Genomic DNA, 14,226 nt, shown 5'->3' on the forward strand with positions numbered 1-14,226 from the left:
GTGTCGCTCTTTCCCAGCCTGTCATTTATATCAACATTAATTTCCCCAAAGCCCTAAAGATCCAGTATGGCAGACATTAAAAATGAAAAGTTCAATCCTCAGTGAAACCATATCCTAACTTACTTTACAGACATGCCAGGTGGCCTGGCTCACACACCCTACCTGCTCACTTGCTGGAAGCAGCATCCTGTGGTGCTGTGGATGCTAGTCTTCCTGGATCCTGCCAGTGCAGTCAGACTCTTGCTTTAATAAACAGTAATTTATTTGTTTATTTTAAGTTGTTTTTTTTTAAGATTTTATTTATTCATGAGCGACCCAGAGAGAGAGAGAGAGAGGCAGAGACACAGGCAGAGGGAGAAGCAGGCTCCATGCAGGGAGCTGGACGTGGGACTCCATCCTGGGTCTCCAGGATCAGGCCCTGGGCTGAAGGTGGCGCTAAACTGCTGAGCCACCCTGGGATCCCAACACAGTAATTTATATTGGGACTCTCCATTCACAAGGGCTTCATGGATGAGATGCATCTGGCTCTACATTTCTGTTCTGAAGATAAACGCTTTCCTGTGGTACATGAGGTAAGAAGTGCCCAGTAGACACATGCTTCAACATGGATGAACCTGGAAGACTTAGGCACAATGAAATAAGCCAGTCACAAAAGGACACATGCTATAATCCCACTTACATGGAGTACTTAAAGTCAAATTCATGGAGACAGAATCAGTGTTTGCCAAATATTGTGTGTGGGGTGGGGTAGGGGTGGGTGTAGGGTACAGAGTCTATTAACTTCTATTTAATGGGTACAGAATTCCAGTTTTTGAAGGTGAAAAGAGTTCTGTAGATGGATGGTGGTGATGATTGGACAAAAATAGGAATATATTTAATGCCACTGAAGTGTACTTAAAAATGGTTGAGATGAAAAAAAAATGGTTGAGATGGTGAATTTTTTTGTGTATTATACCACTGTTTAAGAAATGTATTAATACAAAACATGATGTCTCAGTGTGTATTGAAACATTAAAAAAAGAAGCGCCTAGTAGATTGATTGTATTACATTTCATTAACATTATGCTTCATTTCTATAGGATAGCAGAAAATGCCAGTGTTATTGTTCTATACTTATTAATGAGACTTATTAATGAGACAAATAGCTTTTTTTAGAGAAAGCTAAAAGTAAAGATTCTTTGCCCTGAAGTCATTGCCACCTACTCTGGAAAGTACTTGAAAGAGACTCCAGTAATACTTCTAACCTAGACAAAGAGCCCCAGAATTCAACGTTGTTAAATAGAGATCCCTCTCCTGAGGACCAACTAAAAAACAACAATGTGGGAAAGCTGCTGTGCCTGCATGTTTGATGAGCATAACAAGTGTGTGTGTGTGTCTTACAAACAGTTTAATTGATTGTTAGAGTCCCTGCGGTCCGGCACTGAATATATCATGGAGACTATTCTTTTAGGCAAAAAAAGGTGGAGGGTAGGCTAGCATCTCATCAGCATTCTTTTTTTTTTTTTTTTTTTTGTATTTGGACATGCCTGGTAGGATGGGACATTGCCAGCTTATAATAATAGCAGAAAACCGAATTTTGTTGACATAATGTCTTGGAATGATGGTGTTATTTAAGTACTATTACATAATCTTTGTATTTTGAGGAACATAATGATTGATTTAATTACTCATTGACTGAATTTACTCATCCAAAAATTATAACTTGTAAAAGTAGATTTATCATATGACTTGGCAATTCCACTTCTGGGTATACATCCAGAAGAATTGAAAGCAGGGTCTTGAGATATTTGTATTCCCATGTTCATAGTGGTATCATTTATGGTAACTAAAATGTACATGTAACACAAGTGTCCATCAGTAGATGAATGAATAAGCAAAATGTGGTATGGCCATAGAACGCAATAGTATTCAGCCTTCAAAACAAAGGAAATTCTGACACATGCTACAACATGGATGAGCCTCGAAGACATTATGCTAAGTGAAGTAAGCCAATCACAAAAGGACAGATACCATATGATTCCACTTTATGAAATACTTAGAATAATCAAAATCACAGAGATGGAAAGTAGTTGCCAGGGGTCACAGTGAGTGGGAATGGGATTTGTTATTCAATGGGTACAGAGTTTCAGTTCTACAAGAACTGAAATCTGGAAAGAGTTCTGGAAATGGATGTTGGTGATGGTTGCATAACATTAGGAACATATTTAATACAACTGAACTGTACATCTAAAAACAGCTTAAGATGGTAAATTTTGTGTTGGGAATTTTACCACAATGAAAAATTAAAAAAATAATAATTTAAGGGGTTAATAATAACAAATAATATATATTTGTTATTTACATATAGTAATATACTTTATACATTAATAAATTACATATGAAAATTAATATATTAATATATAAAGAATAAGTAAATATTATCAGGTTCCAGATAAGATAAATGCTTTTTGCCTTAGGTTAGTAAGTTCCTTACTCCTATGTTTTTTCTTTTTTTTTTTTTAATTTTTTTAAACTTTTATTTATTTATGATAGGCACACAGTGAGAGAGAGAGAGAGGCAGAGACACAGGCAGAGGGAGAAGCAGGCTCCATGCACCGGGAGCCCGACATGGGATTCGATCCCGGGTCTCCAGGACCGCGCCCTGGGCCAAAGGCAGGCGCCAAACCGCTGCGCCACCCAGGGATCCCTCCTATGTTTTTTCTTGAAAGAAATGTTTTCCCATAATGTAGATTAATCAGAGATTTTGTACATAAAAATTTGAGTAGCTACAAAATACATGTTTTTTTTTTTAAAATACATGTTTTCTATAACAGTTTCTGCTGGACAAAGAGATAGTTACTTGACTTTGGAAGAACCATTCTGACAAAAAATGAGTATCTCAATATATTTTGCATTTAGGAAATCTGTGGTGTTGTACAAGTTCAAAAAGAAATCCTTTTTAAAGTTTTATTTATTTAAGCAATCGCCATACCCAGCGTGGGGCTCAAACTCACAACCCCAAGATCAAGAATCGCATGCTCTTCCTCCCCAAGCCAGCCAGGCACCCCACAAGGTTGAAAAAAAAATTTTTTTTAAAGATTTATTTAGTTATTTGAGAGAGAGAGAAAGCATGAGCAAGGTGGAGGGCCGAGGGAGAGGGAAAGAGAGAGAATCCATAAGCAGACTTCCTGCTGAGGATGGAACCCCACACATGGGACTCTATTCCAGGACCCCGAGATCATGACCTGAGCCAACATCAAGAGTTAGAGGCTCAACCGGTTGAGCCACCCAAGTGCCCCACAAGTTTGAAAATTTTAGTGCAAGGAAGCTCCTCTATTCCTTATTTCCGATGTACCATATTAGTCCTACAGGATATATCAACATTATTCTTGCTTATATTCATGTTTTTGCATCTAAATAGCTGTCCCACCCAGCTGCTGCTGGCATGTAGGTTGAGAGCTACTTACCATAAACTGTTTGCCTTGTAGTTTTATTCATCTTTTCTAAATGAGATATTATTTTAGCTACTGACTCAGAATCATTAAAACCCTAGAAAATGACAATATTAGTAATTGGATCGTAGCCAGTCAATAAGGTGCTAGGTTTATAAACACTTATTTGTATAATAGGCTCTGTGCTGAGTGTTAAAAATGAACTTTTGAAATGTGCAACACTGTACAAAATGTGTTGTTTGGAACCAGGTGCATTTATCCCTAAGATAAATTTGTGAAATAGACGCTGTACTTAGTATTTTATGGATTTTGCCATTATGACATTTTCCAGAAACCTCTCTCTTGGATATAACACTTCTTTGACCAAATGTAGTTTGAAGCTAAATGTTATTGTTTATAGAGAATTGATGAACAAAAGTGATGGGATACATTTGAGTGAATTTAATGAAACTTTTGAGTGTGCCTTTTTTTTTTGTCAAATCTAGAGAAATACCAGGATCTGTTTAAATTCTGTCTAAACAAATTAATTATTGGACTGCGTAAAAAGCTTCTTTTTAAGGGATCTTCACAGCATGTAAGGAGTATTATGTGAGGTGATTATAGTCTTTGTGCTTTGAACCTCATGAAGATTCTCTAGTTGTATAATCCTGGAAAGAAAAAGTAATTTTCTTAGTGTAGAAATGAGTGATTCATGGACGCCTGCGTGGCTCAGTGGTTGAGCATCTGCCTTTGGCTCAGGGTGTGGTCCTGGGGTCGTGGAATCGAGTCCCACATTGGGCTCCCTGCATGGAGCCTTCTTTCCTCCATGCTCATGTGTCTTCCTCTCTCTGTATGTCTTTCATGGATAAATAAATAAAATCTTAAAAAAAAAAAAAAGAAATCAGTGATTCATAATCCAGTGACTCCTATGTACCCAGAATTTTTACACATTTAGTTGAAACACCTTATTCCAGAGTAGGTAGTATTTCCATTCGTTAATGGAAAAGTGGGCAGGACAAGGTTGCTGAGCCATCAGACATTTAGTGAGCATTTTCCGTGTCCTGATTCCTTCACTACCTCCTTTATAACACATTGGCATGCAATCCTCACAGTGACCCTTTGAGGTAAGGGCTATAATTATCTTTATGTTGTAGACCAGGGAACCTGGGCTTTGAGACCTTAAGTTAATTACTCAAGGTCACATAGATAATGAAGATTTGATAGGAAGCAAGATTTGAATCCAGCTGATTTCACAGTGGCCAAGAGCGTCTGTGAGATACTCATTTTGGTTCTAATCCTCTATCCCGACTAAGGCTGCCTGGATTGTTCAGAGTTGCCCCAAGATGACAACATTTGCCTGGGCTCACTCTGTACTTCCTGCATCACCCCAGTGGATACACTGCTGGTGGGTGTAAGGTCAGCCAGGACATAGAGAACTGGGCTGTCTTGGAATCCCTGACTCGTCAAAAATATCTATGAAGTATTGCAACCTGAGCTAAATCCTAGGGATCAAAGGAACCAGGCAGGGGTTTAAGATTTAGCAGGGAGATACAGCTGTAACTTGGTATCTGGGGTGAATGTTTTCATGGAGACCAGTAAGGCGCCACGGGCATGGAGAGGAGGAAGTGGTAACGCGTGAGATGCTTCTCGGAGGAGGGATTGTATGAACAATGTGAAGGCCGAGTGGGCTGAAGCCTCCAGACACCCATCAGGAGGTGTAGGCTGTTTCACACAGTGAATGGCAGGCACACAGTGAACGGCCAAGCAAAAGCAAGGCCTCACGAGAGTGTTGTGCAGTGATTTGGAATTGCTGGATACAGCATGTAAGGGAGCGTGGCCAAAGAGGCAAATCTGACAGGGGACCCTGTCTGCCAGCATGACCAGTGTTTGGCTTTGATCCTGTAGGTGATAAGAGAGCCACTGAAAGAGTGTCAGAATTGTAGGCACGGGGGTGTGTAGTCATGGGCCTAACCGAAGAGGAGAAAGATCGATTTTGTTGCTGTTGTGGAAGGTTGAAAATCTGGGCGTTGGGAGACAGGTTGTGGGATGACAGGTATCCCTACCTCATGAGGCAGCCTCTTTAAATTTGCAGTTGTTCAGTGCTGGAATGCTCATATCGTGAGCCATATATGCCCCTCTACTTTCTGCCACTCAGAATGAGGTCTCTTCCCTCATATGGTGGTCCACCTTCCACCTACACTTCCCTAGTTGATTTAAATATTTCTGGGTCCTTTTGCTATCTGCCCATGCCTCGGTTTGTCAAGATCTGACCTTAACTAACACTCTTATCAGCCTGGATCGTATAGGAGGTACAGGGTAATTCCAGGCTTGTGCATCATGTTAGGGACTTTAGTGGTGGGGGGATGGCCACATGTAGCAGATTCAGGCATCCAAGCTGGGCTTTTGAATGGACCTGGAATGAGGACATCCTGAGCATAATCAAGAATTATCCACACCCTACACGGTTGGCCATTTAAAGCAGAGTAGTACTTATGTTTATTTGCCTTGAATCTGATACTTCTGTTACTTCAGCCTGTAAGTTCACTAGTATTTATGCCATAGGTAAGAGCTGAGTGATAAACTCAAGCTCGTAGGTCTTTTTCAGATTAAGTAGTTAATAACTCCTACCTTGGAGCACATTACTTACATTTTTTGGTTGATAAACTTTGTGAGGGCAAGGGCTCCTTTTTAGTTTTGGTGTCTTTTTCCATCTATTACCAATACAAGGTAGAGAATATTTGTTGAATAATGAAATTTTTTTCCTCTGTATTTGACAATAACACTATCCTATTCCATCTTTATACATTTAGAATCATAATTCTGTTATATTAAATTTTAGCCGTTTTTATTTTTACTTTTTTAAAGATTTCTTATTTATCTTATTATCTTATTTATTATCTTTCTTATTTGAGAGAGAGAGCACAGAAGGAGAGGGAGAGGAGGAAGCAGAGTCCCCGCAGAGCAGAGAGCCCAGTGCAGAACTCAATCCCAGGACCCTGAGATCACGACCTGAGCCAAAGGCAGATGCTTAGCCACTGGGCCACCCAGGTGCCCCTATTTTAGCCATTTTTAACCTCTGAATCAGCTATACCTTTGATAAGCCTATCTTACATCTTTATTTATATCCTAGATAAGCATGTCCAGTAGACCAGGTCAAAGCTTTGTGAGTGCTTAAGAGATGTCTCCCAGTTAACGCATCAAAGAGTTTTAAAGAATAATTTTGGAGTTGATTTATAAACTGACCCATATTTCTTCATGTTTCTGTACTTGTTGGTTTTCTTCTACACATTTCTTGGTAATTCTTCAGACTCATATATATATTGCCCTACATGAATCACCAATAGCTTTAGGAAGATTATTCTTTTACAGTGAGGAAGTTTATTTTATTTATTATTTGTTTTTATTTATTTTTTAACTGAATTTTCTTAAAAAAATTTTTTTAATATATTTATTCATGAGAGACACAGAGAGAGAGAGAGGCAGAGACACAGGCAGAGGAGCCTCCCCATGTAGGGAGCCCGATGTGGGACTCAATCCTGGGTCTCCAGGATCAGGCCCTGGGCTGCAGGCGGCGCTAAACCGCTGAGCCACCCAGGCTGCCCTATTAAAGATGTTATTTAGTTGAGAGAGAGAGCATGAATGAAGGGGTGGGTAGGGAAGAGGGGGAGAAGCAGATTTCCCACTGAGGGAGCCTGATGCGGGGCTCAATCCCAGGGTCCTGGGCTCATGACCTGAGCTGAAGGCAAATGTTATCCACTGAGCCACCCCAAGGAGGTTTATTTTAGACTAAGTATTATTAGACCACTTTATGGAAATCTATTATAAAAGTAAAATCTATTGGAAGTTGTAGAAGTGGCATAGTTTAGTTTCCCTATAAACAGTTAATTTGACTATTGTTTTTTTTCTTTTTCTCTTTTGGTGGTCTCTAGCTACTTACCCATCACAGATTGTTAAGTATTTAAAGATGGAGAGTACCATCTGCTGAAGGATTTTCAGATCTTAGTGATGAGGTTACTGATTTCCAGGGTAAATGATGTGGCCCTGAGTTTCGTTTTGTTTTTAACCAGTTTAGTTGGAGTATACTTGAATATACAATTAACTTCACTGGTTAAGGGTACATTTCAGTGACTTTTCACAATCATGATGTAGACTATTTCCAACCCCCCCACTAAGTCCTCTTTGCCCCCCTTTCTCTCCACACCCTGGCCTCTGGCAGTAATTGATCTGCTTCCTATTGTTACGGTTTTGCTTTCTGATTTTAGTATTGTGAATGATTATGAGGGATTATGAAGAAATATGTGGAAGGTATTTTGTTGCTGACTTATTTTCAAGAAAAGAGTCCCTTTCAAAGGATATTTTGTTTCTTGCACCATTTTTTTTTTTTTTTTTGCTGTTTGGGGCATGATTAGAGGGATTCTTCTGCTTTCTGTTGCTTTATTCTAATTTATCTTACCCTGCTTTTGTACATATGTAGTTGGCCCTTGAACAATGCAGGTTTTAGGGTGATGATCCCCCACCTGTAGTAAAAAAAAAAAAAAAATCCACGTATAACATTTAACTCTCCTAAAACTACCAATAGCCTGCTGTTGACCAGAAGCCTCACCTGTAACATGAAGCGTCAATTAACGTATGTTGTGTATGTTATATGTATTATATACTGTATTCTTAGAGTAAATTAAGAGAAAACAATGTTATTAAGAAAATCATAAGGAAGAGAAAATATATTTACAGTACTGTACTGCCTTTACAGAAAAAATAATCTGGGTATAAGTGAGCCTCAAAGTTCAAACCCACACTGGTCAAGGACCAGCTGTACTGTTTACTAAATCTGTCAAGTCATGTTCCCTGAGAAAACCCAAGTAGTTCTATTAACTGCCCCTCCAAGTGCACATTCACAGATATACATTCATCACGTGCACACCTTGACTCGGTCAGATGCCACTATGAGAGCCTCCTTAATTATCTCCCTCATCAGCCCCCAGTGAGCAAGGACAGCATCTCCTGCTTTTGGGTTTCTGTGCACCTGGCACTGGCAGTGCAAATTGTTGAGGAGTCAACAAATGATTGTTGAAGATAATAAGTTGCTGAGCTAGGTAAATTAAGTGCTCTTGAGTTTTAGAGAATAAGAGTTCTGTCTGCACTGATGGATCTAATGGTAAATTATCTTTAAAATTCTTACTTTAAAAACTGCTTATATAAGCTTTTACTGTAGTATACCTACATTTTGCTTGCTAGCTATCTATAAAACCTTCTTGAAAATATGTTGTAGCAAAGCTATGATTATGGTTTGACTGTGATTAAGAGGGGAATTCTATTTTTAGAGTAGACGTATCTAGGTTAGACAACCTAAAAGTATCCCAAATTTTATTTCAGATTTCTCATGGGCATTAGTGGTTTAATCTTTTCAGTGGAGCGAAAGGCAGAGTTATGTTTTTGATCATTTTGAATAGTGTTTCATATTAATAGAAAGTTAAGTTGACTCATCAAGTGGTGTTCATGCTGTGTGGAGTAATAGAAGCTTAGAAAATAGATGAAATTGTAAGCTCTGAAGAGCTTGTTTATGGAAATCAAAGATCAGTTATGATCTAATAGAGCGCTAGATTGGCACCTATGAAATCTGAGCTCTAGAACCAGCTGAGCTGTGTGACTTTGGAGAGGTCAGTTGACCACTCCAGGCTTTCATTTCCTTAGATGTGAAAGGAGTGGGTTACAAGCCCTTAGCTTTAAACTGTGATATGAATTATTTTTTATTAGAATGGTTTTGATGTCACATGGCGACTTTGAAGATAAACCCAATCCTGAAATTCATTTATGGTATTATTCTCCATCCCAATCATAATGGTGTGACTGGCATTTCTCAAACATTAGAGGAAGGATTGACCTCTTTGTTGTTTTCTCTCTTCATAAGTAAAAGAAAGGAGAGCAAAAATAATGATAAAGATGAAAAGGATTTTTTAAAGACATTTTTGATATAATTTAGGGCAAGACAAAAAATACTATTTGGAAAAATAGTTAAATATAAAACTTTTTACTGTGTTATGAGTCACCATCAATCTTAAATAGCTCAGGGTCCAATTTCAATAAAAATTTCTCCAATACTTTGTTAAATGTGTATGATTTTATTCATTTGAATTCTGGAATCCTATATTTCAGCAGGCGAATAAAACCTTAAATTGCAAAGAGTAAACAATCAAAAAGATCTGAAGGACATAGAGTTCATATTTCTATTAGAATCTGGTACTAATTTTTACCTAATGTTCTTGTTGAACATTGTCAGATACAAGGATGGGGGAAAGTAGATGATTTTGAAAGTTTTAAATGTGGGTGTGGGAAGTATCAGTCTCAGTTGTTATTTAAATAGACATTTTCAGGCTCTGTTTTTTTATTTTTATTTTTTGAAGCTATGCAAAATCTAGGTCAAGATTTGCAGCCTTGTTAATAAACTTCTGGCATACTGTTCAGTACACATTACTCCAGAAAGAACGTAATGATGGTTGGGACGTTGGCATTGAAGTGGTTCTTAGCCATTGCCTGTCGAAGTCCCCATGTATCCATGGGGAGAATACAGTGCATCTGAATAAAAAAAAAGATATCTTTTGCAATCTGAGCATCTTCCTTCCCTGTCTCTAGCTCTCACTTTCAAGTAAACAAAGATGTGGTTATTTGGATTGATGGCATCCAAGGAAAGCAGATGCTGAAGGGGGAAGGTATTTAAATTTTCCACCACTGTATCGTCTTGCGAGTTGCCAGGTATTTAGATAACAATCACTTTCATGATTGATCCAAGTCTAATAAAAGCATTGATGTGTCAGACCTCTGGTATCCATCAACTTTCCTCAAAAAAGCCTCAGTTTTTCCCCTTTGTAAAATGGAATCTCATTGTTTCTGAGCCCAAGTAAGTGCTGTCAGTGTTAATTGTTTCCTTCCTAAAAGATGAAACATTGTGTGCTCGCAATTTGGGACAATGTTGCCTCCAAGCTCTGCTGTCCTGGCTCCAAGAGAAAGAAGCCCCTGGACAACTGGGCATGTGTGTGTGAGTTCATGCATAGCAGCATTTGGAGAATGAGACTGGCTAAAATGCCTATTTTGTAATATTTTATTCGCTTACAAACATTAGCAAAGTTCCTAAAGTCTCTCAGATTCCCTCTGCAGTGATGCAGCTGTTGGTGAGGGGCTACCTCGTTTCCTGCATGGTTTAGTGACCTAGAAGGACTGACCAGGTGGGCGGAGGTGTTGTGTTTGGAGTGGCACAGGGCACCGCGGCGGGGGCTATAGGCAGTAGCAGTACACAGGCTCCTTGTTTGGTTTGTTTTCCAATAAATGCACAAACAAAGCCCACCCTACGATTGATTTTTGTTTTCTTCTAGAATCAACTTCAAGTTTGCTAGAGCAGCTGTATTTATTTGCAAGAGGCTTTGGGCATGAATTTTTTTCCCCAGGTATATTAGGAAATACACTGTCTCTTCAGTGAAAATCGGTCTCTTTTTAATGATACTTGAAAAATTAATCACTTTTGTTCTCCAGATTGACTTTTAAATCTTTCCCTTTAGAAATCGCCGGCTGGACATCCAGAGCACCTAGCCTGTTTTTTTCTGCATCTTGAATTGAGCATTAACAGGACTCTTGAAGGTATGAAAGGGAGGGGAATCAAAGGTAATTCTGTGTTAAAACGTCTATTATTAAATGTATGTGTAACACTGACGATCATAAAGTAAAAACGATCTTTTATTTGTCGAGCAGAATTTAGATGTCCACTGTTTCCATTCCGATTTACCTTCTATTCCTCCCTTCTGTTCCCTCCTTTCCCTGTCCCTTTCTCTTCTCGCCTCCTCCGCTCCTTCCTCCTCTCCTTTCTTGCCATGAATTCGTCCAGCACGCCTTTGGGAAGTCCGCCCTGTGCTGCGCACAGTCCTGGGCACACATACCCGTCCCTGTCTCTTGGCCCGTGGCAGGAATGCGAGGGCTCTCCTGGCCCTTTCTCAAGTTGCCCGAGTGTTTACCTGCAGTGGCTTTTTGTGAATCCTGTGGATATGTATAACCTCCCCGGTGTGGACTGTTAGAGTCACAGTCGCTTTCAGGGATGAGTAAAAAGCACAGCAGGTGTACTGTCTCCCGACGAGTGAATTTCTAAGTATTCTCACTTGGCATGAGATTTGCTATATTTTTTTTGCGACCACTAACACAGTACCTAGATTGCACAAAAATGAGATGTCATAGGTCTATAACATAGAACGTGGCTGTCTACACTAAAGCCACTCTCCAGAGATAGTACTGCTTCAGTCGAGGTGTAGACATGTTACATTCCTCTCCATGAGTAGACTCCTGTTAATAAAGGTGTGCAGTCTATACTGAGTGCCTTCATCTAGTTGGTAAACGTGGTTTCGTAATTTCTGCCAAATATAGTACCTTATTTATTTTTTAGCACCTTATTTATTTATTTTTGTTTTGGTCTTTGCTAATTGAAAGGGCAGTTTCTATGGGGTGGGGTGGCTGCTGGCACTCCCATGTGCTTTTAGTTCACGTTGGTGTTTTGAGGTCCCTTTGTGGTTAAGCTGTCACTTAGGCCAAATGGCATTAAGAATGCATTAGTCATTGCAGTATTCCTTGGGATGCCTGGACTCAGGTCAAGGTGAGCACCCTCATTTTGAGTGCTGGGTGGGAATGGAGAACTTCTCCCTAAGCCGAAAACATCTTCCGTAGTGAACATACTACTCTATGTGATTCTTGGGACATTAGTCTCATTTTCCCAGTGCCTCTGTCTGTCCTTAGGTCAGTGGTTGTGAGTCAGCTCATGGCCAGCACAGGTGTCTTCCTCCCAGCGGGACTGCTGCTCACCGTGGCTTCTTGCCTTCCTCCTGGAGTAAGGCTTCCTGGCCTTACTTCCAAGACTTGGCTCCCTACTACCCTTCCCTTTAGGCTTTGTTAACCTCCATGCACACTATTAGAATCAATGCCCTCCCTCCTTGATGCTCCCTGCTGCAAGAACTTTGCCATGATTCCAACAGCCTTTGTTTCCATGTTGTTGGTCTCCCTACACTGTAGGTTGTTGAGGTTGGCCTCTGGCTTATTTAGCTCAGTAACCTGGAGCCTAGTGTGGATGGGCACATAGTAGATCATAATAAGTAAGCAGTTGGTGACCACTGAATGGACATAGGGCACCTATTCAGAACAAGGCTCTTTATTGGGTCACACATCCCTGGGACCTGAGCTGTGCCAGCTATGAGGCCGGATTTCAGTTTCCTGGTTGTAAGTTTCTTCAGGGAACCTTGGAGGATAGGTCCTAACCTGATTTAAGAGTTGGCTTGTGGATTAGGGGTTCAGCTCTGGCCACACCAGCCCTGGCCCCTTTCCTATCTGTTCTTCTAGCCCTTATTGTAGATGGGATGGAGGGCAGACATGGAGAGCCACATTCCTTGGGGACGGTGGATAAGATCGTGGCTTTGGCATCCCAAAGATCTGTGTGCTCTGTCACATGATGTATATGATGTTGGGAAGACTGTTGGCTCTGTGCCCCGGTGTCTTCATCTGTCAAGGATTATGGTGAGCATTAAATGAATGAGCTGCAACATAGAAGTAGCTTTTGTTGCACTTTCTGAAGAGTAGAGATAATAACATTTACTTCTCATGGTTTTAAACAGGCTGCTCCTATACAGTTGATCCTTGTACCACATGGGTCTGAACTGTGTGGATTCACTTACATGAAGGTTTTTTTTTTTTTCAATAAATAAATGTACAGTATTGTAAATGTATTTTCTATTTCATATGGTTTTAACATGTTCTTTCCTCTGGCTTACATTGTTGTAAGAAACAGTATGGAACACATGTTACATACGAAATACAGTGAATCGATTATGTTATCATTAAGGCTTCTGTCTGCAGTAAGCTATCAAGTAGGTAAGTTTTGGGGGAGACAGAAGTTATATGTGGATTTTTGACTGCATGGGGGTTAGTGCCCCTAACATGGGGGGTGGTGCCAGGCACATAGCACTCAACAAATGGTAGCCCTTAGGGGTAATGGTAACCTAACAATAGCATTATCAGCAAAGGTATTTAGAATGGGACAGATATGGTGACCCTGAGTGCTGGCTAATATCTAATAGTAGTATGTGAGAATGGCTACAGATTCATGGGGCACCTGAGAGGCTCAGTCAGATAAGCCTCTGCCTTTAGCTCAGGTCAGAATCCTGGGGTCCTGGGATTGAACCCCTGCCTTAAGCTCCTTGCTCAGCAGGGAGTCTGCTTCTCCTTCTGCCTTTGCCCCTCCCCCTGCCCGTGCTTGCTTACTCTCTCTCTCTCTCTCTCTCTCAAGTAAATAAATAAATAAATAAAATCTTAAAAAAAAAAAGGAAAAAAAGAATGGCCACAAATTCAGTTTGTCAATCAGACAGTATGTATTTATTGAAACATTTTTGTACAATCTCATCATTAGCTTTATTAAATTACTGTCTACTTAGGACACAAAAGTTAACTCAAAAAGGCTTTGTTTATGATTAACTATTGGAGTGAATAATTAAGAGTTATATACTACTATAATCTTTTTGTTCCTATTAGCGTCCACTTTTTAAATAGGAAGGACAGCCTTCTGTTGGATTTTTATGAAATTGTAAAACTACTCTATGAATAAAGATAGTAGATCTTGAATGACTTTAGAATACCTTACCCTACCTATATATGTCTTTAATCACAATATATATGTGTAAATATTTTGGTCTTTCTCATTAGTGCCTTTCTTTCATCATTCTTAAATATTAAGTATATTGAAGTATTATCACCCATGTTATATGGTTGTTCCAAAACTATAAAAGGGGAAACAAAC

At 39.6% G+C, this 14,226-nt stretch overlaps 1 protein-coding gene across 11 annotated transcripts in view; it reads left to right on the forward strand.

Annotated features, from left to right (window-relative positions):
• The window catches only part of FAM110B (family with sequence similarity 110 member B), a 180,837-nt gene that overhangs the window by 22,819 nt on the left and 143,792 nt on the right, over positions 1-14,226 (forward strand). For 9 of the 11 annotated variants that reach the window (XM_049103728.1, XM_049103722.1, XM_049103723.1 and 6 more), the window contains exon 2: positions 10,961-11,039. The exons of 1 other annotated variant lie outside the window; for it this stretch is intronic. The gene's annotated coding sequence lies outside the window, so the exon portion shown is untranslated. Of the gene's footprint in view, positions 1-10,960; positions 11,064-14,226 lie in introns of all 11 variants that reach the window. One more of the 11 variants, XM_049103729.1, reaches the window with a different exon arrangement.

Source organism: Canis lupus, chromosome 29, assembly GCF_003254725.2.
Source record: "Canis lupus dingo isolate Sandy chromosome 29, ASM325472v2, whole genome shotgun sequence".
In the NCBI taxonomy this organism is placed as follows: domain Eukaryota; kingdom Metazoa; phylum Chordata; class Mammalia; order Carnivora; family Canidae; genus Canis; species Canis lupus.